Consider the following 5000-nt stretch of genomic DNA (forward strand, 5'->3'; position numbering starts at 1 on the left):
ATCTGTAATCCAGGACCTTTGCCATTGATACTAAATGACAATACATGGTATTTGAAGTTGGCTAAGGAACACTGCATATGATATAATTTTGAGAATCAACATGAGTGGGATTCGAACTCCCAACCTGCATATTGCTGATGCAGGACTATTACCATTGGGCCAAGCAGCTGCCTATGAAAAGCATTACAGCAAGACAATATTACATTGCATTGAAGAGCTGAACAATAGACTTCTAGAACTACAGAGCAGCTGCTCGTTAAGAATAGAATGTTGAGAGAAAGTGACAGTTGAGATGGAACCCTGTATTGGCTGCACCTGTTCTGATTGACTGAAAATCAGAAACAGTTTTTTGTCTTTAGCTTGATGTTGCTAAAAAAACTAAAAGGAATTGGCACATGTCCTGCTCACAGATCGGAGTCATATATGTGATCTCTCTAACAGTCTTTGAATGAAGTTTATAGGTTAAACGGTTCAGTCACAAATGGACCTCTTGTGGGACATGCGCTGACCTCTTGAAAAAGGCACTTCAAGCCTCAATGGGAAAACCCATGTAAAAGCCCTGTCGTTTTTACACACCTGCCATTTAAAAAGTAATTGGAGTTGGGAGATAAAACTTTGACAATTTGGAGACATCCCATAGAGCTCGCTAAAAATGCGTCAACTAAACTTCTAGGTGAAAGTGTTGATGTTTTATGACCGAAAAAGCCTCCTACACTCTGATCTTTAGAGTGGCGGAACCTTGGTTCATGAAGGTTCTACCATTGTTTTCAATGGGGACCCAAACTGGCACAAAATCGCCAAAAACGGAAAAACGTCAAGAGACACGGACACGATATAGCAGAATGATCTCCAAGCCGAGACGGTCGTTTTAGTGTTTGAACGGTGTCTCTATCTCGAAAGGCCTAGGAGGAGATCCATTTTCTATTTTTACTGCCCTGCACAAGAGAAGCAAGCAAGCATAAACTTTACTTAGAGATTACTAGAATCGGGCCTTGCTCTGCAAACTCGCTTAAGGAGAGATATGGTAGGTGAATAGGCTAAAAAAATTAACCTGGAGATATCACCATGAAACTTTTCCAGTTGATTACATATACAAATAGGATAAAAAAAATTTATTGGAAGTTTTTTGGAATCTTATATTTAAATACGCTAATTAGGCTATGATTAATTAAATATGCGCTAATTTGCATATATTTCAAAAGCCTAAAACTTGACATGTTGAAGAGCTAGACTCAAAATTCTTTTTTCATTGTTATTACATCAATTTAAAAGATCTTTTCACAGGGGTTTATGGATATCTCCTTTTGTTTTGCAGAAAATCTGAAAATGCTGCTATTAGCCCTGAAAATGTGATTTTTCGCCTCATTGTAAGAGGAAAAGTCCTATAAATCAGGACTAAAATAATATAATAACATAATCCTGTGACAGAATCTTCCAAATATAGTCAGGAATAGGACTGGAAAGTTTGGTGTATGTAAGTCATACAGAAGTGGAGTTTTAGGCCTTTGAGTGTGAGAAAAACCTCATTTTGAGAAAATGGCCGTTGAAGATTTGTATGGCAAAAATCCATAGATTTCTGGTAAAAGCCACATAAAAAATGGCATTAGGATGAATATATGCATGTATTACACTAAAACGGATTACTCTATTACATTTAAAACAGGTGAATATTTTTATTTTATCATTCATATTATCAACATGGCATGTACAGTGCCATCATCAGTGATCTGGCTTTCGAGGTTGCAATCCTGTACCCCCTATTTCTTCCAGCCATTCACTACACCAATTTTGGAGTGAAATCACCTATTTCTAGGCCATATTTGTGCACTTGAAGCATACTATTTCACTTACCAACTGGTTAAGTGAATGGCTGGTACTCCAATTTGCATATAGCCTACCAATATGTTAGAATAGGCCCTAACAGGCCTCAGAAACTGCCAGGTTAAAAATCACAAACTGTGGAGTAGGTCCATGGATGTTATAGCATCAGAGGTTCATTTTGACCTCTCTAAACATGTATTGCTGGCCATAATATTTCCAAAAGATCACACAAAAGGGTCCTTAATATTGAGAATGGATAGGCTGAAATTGATTATAGCTCATCTACTTGACAGAACAGCTATAGGCCTATCACTACAAAAGCCGCACAGTCTGGTATAGGCCTACTTATTTGTGACAGCAAGGAGTTATAAACTATGTTTATTTTTAATCATGATTAGGCCTATGGTTTTAGTAGGCCTATAGGCCTAATTATTATTTAGTTTTTGGTTATGTTAAGGTTGGCTTATGCTTCGGCCTATGGACAAACAGAATGTTTCCTGCTAGGCTACCCTTAAAGATAGGATTATTTTAATATACTTGTAATGGTGTAATGGTCTCTATTTGCTAGATGCCAGTGATTGGCAACAGCCCACATGATAGGCTACAACTAAATTGGGACACTTCTCTGTTTGTTCATGAAAGGGCCTTCTCTGCCTGTGCACACCACTGGGCCAATGAATAAAGCTCTACTTTTGTTTGTTTCTTTGTTTTTACTTCACTTAAAATATATAGCAGGGTGTATTTTATTGCCCATGCTTACTTGTTTTCATATATCCACTGTAGGCTACTGACTTTGGGGAAAGTGAGCATGTTGCAGGTGCTTTGCAATGCATGGTGGTCAACTACCTCATCCAAAGATAGTCTGTTTACACAAGCCCCTTTCCATAATGTTGAAGGAAGTAATCTTTTCTGTGCCAATGGAGTCAATTATAGACTAATAATCAATATCCAACAACTTAAGAAAATACTGGTCTATTGGAAGAAAAATATTACAGAGTTAGAGTCGCCAGGCTGGTTTCACCTCGGAACAACCTCGGCATGTTTACCTGTGCACTTCACTCAAAAACAAGCTACAAGAGTGGTTATTAGGCTATGTGAGTCAATTGTGAGCTACATCGCACAACACGTTAAATAAACAGTACAATGAGTACCAATTCGTTGATTATTCAATTCAAACGCGCACTGACAGAGATTTCGTTGTGGTGCAGAGAGGGTAACCGTAGGCAACGCATTGCAAACGCGAGCTCTCCCCCTCACCCAACGAATGCGACAGCGTACCGAATAATTCACTTTGAAACAATTGTCGTTTGCTTTATTGTTTATCCGTGCTTTCTGTTACATGTAAGCACGGGCTCTTGTCATTTCAATTCGTCTCGAAGAAGTGGAGACACGAAGTGCTCCGTTGGATACTCCTCACTCCAAAATAATTCACTGCAGCCGAGAGTGACACGTGACTGATTAGAACCAATCACAGTGCCGAATCTCCGATTCCAGCCAATCGGAATTCGTTTCAACCTTCTCTTCCTGCTTTTTTCGCCTTGTCTAAATCAATGATTGGTGGTTGACACAGCGGAAATTCCTTATTTGGAATACATGACTGTATGTGGGAAAACTCAAGCTTTCCAACAAGACCTCGGAAGGCATATAAAACCCAACGGTTGCAAATAAACACTGTGCGTAACAAGAGGAAAAACATGACAAATCAAGCTAAAAATCACAAGCGCAAGTCTACCAAATGTAATAACATAACTATCTAATACTGTTTTTTAGACGTTTTCTTCACACCAGTGTGAAACACAACAAGTTAAGGATGCAAACTAGCCCAAAATCTCAGATTTGACCAGGGCATGAAAAAACGATGATTTCACCTGCCGTGTCTCGCCTTAATTATAAAAAGAAACAAGTGCAAAATAGTATTTACAATTGTAAAAAAAAAGAATAAAAATTCCTAAAGTTGTGTTGTTATGTTATGTTATGTTAAGTTATGGCAATGGAACATTGTTATGGTCCTCAAGACAAGTTGACATTCAGCTGTCACAATTACTTCTCTTTTTCAGAAATCACAGTCAACATTGTCTAGAGCGTGTGTGTAAGTGGGTCAAAGACGTCAAAAATTAAATTGTCCTTCAGTGTAAAATACCTTCTGCTGACTGTAAACTGTAAAAAACATGATTTTTAAACTGTTTCAAGTGAAGTGCCGAGGCTTTCATGAATTCACTGGAAAAAATAAATAAATAAAGCAGAAGATATCCGTTACACTGAAGGACAATTTAATTTTGGACGTCTTTGACCCATGTGTGTGTGTCTGTCTGTGTGTGTGTGTGTGTGTGTGTGTGTGTGTGTGTGTGTGTGTGTGTGTGTGTGTGTGTGTATGTACGTGTGTACGTGCGTGCATGTGTGTGTGTAGCGTAGTGTTTGTGTGTGTGTGTGTGTGTGTGTTTGTAGCGTAGTGTGTGTGTGCAGCGTAGTATGTGTGTAGCATAGTGTGTGTGTGAGTGTGTAGCATAGTGTGTGTGTGTAGCGTAGTGTGTGTGTGTGCGTACGTGTGTGCGCATATGTGCGTGTATGCGTAGCGTAGTGTGTGTGCGTTTGTGTGTGTGTAGTATAGTGTGTGTATGTATGTGTGTGTGCAGCGTAGTGTGTGTGTGTGCGTGTGTGTGTGTGTGTGCGTGCGTGCGTGCGTACGTGCGTGCGTGTGTGTGTGTTCTTACAGTCTCTGCTGCTCTGCATGGCCTCCTCAGTGTTGGGAGACGGAACTCTCTGGTCGTCTCTGGAACATGATCAGAACCTCTAGAACAGAGAGAGAGAGAGAGACAGAGAGAGAGAGAGAGAGAGAGAGAGAGAGAGAGAGAGAGAGAGAGAGAGAGAGAGAGAGAGAAAACATAGAAAGAGTGTTATTGTTCATCTAGCTACAGTACCTGCAGTTGGACGGTAGAAGTGTGTGTGTGTGTGTGTGTGTGTGTGTGTGTAGCCACCATAACCGGATGAATACACCGGCCGCGGCGAGATTCAAGCGACAGAGAATCACTTCTGTGCGTTAAAAGCATAACGCAAGCATTTCAACATTCCCATTGGCTGCGCTCACTGAGCTCTATACAGTCATTGGCTGTGGCGCCTTGTTGCCAAACGTGTCATAGCTCATTAGCATAACATTCCCTGGAGTTCAACTACAAACTGTC

The 5000-nt window shown here is 40.0% G+C and overlaps 1 protein-coding gene across 2 annotated transcripts in view; it reads right to left on the minus strand.

Annotated features, from left to right (window-relative positions):
• Nucleotides 1-5000, minus strand: part of LOC134444261 (forkhead box protein J3-like) — a 53224-nt gene that overhangs the window by 28329 nt on the left and 19895 nt on the right. For both annotated transcript variants that reach the window (XM_063193617.1, XM_063193616.1), the window contains exon 2: nucleotides 4533-4611. The gene's annotated coding sequence lies outside the window, so the exon portion shown is untranslated. The remainder of the gene's footprint in view (nucleotides 1-4532; nucleotides 4612-5000) is intronic.

This window comes from Engraulis encrasicolus, unplaced genomic scaffold, assembly GCF_034702125.1.
Source record: "Engraulis encrasicolus isolate BLACKSEA-1 unplaced genomic scaffold, IST_EnEncr_1.0 scaffold_48_np1212, whole genome shotgun sequence".
Taxonomy (NCBI): Eukaryota; Metazoa; Chordata; class Actinopteri; order Clupeiformes; family Engraulidae; genus Engraulis; species Engraulis encrasicolus.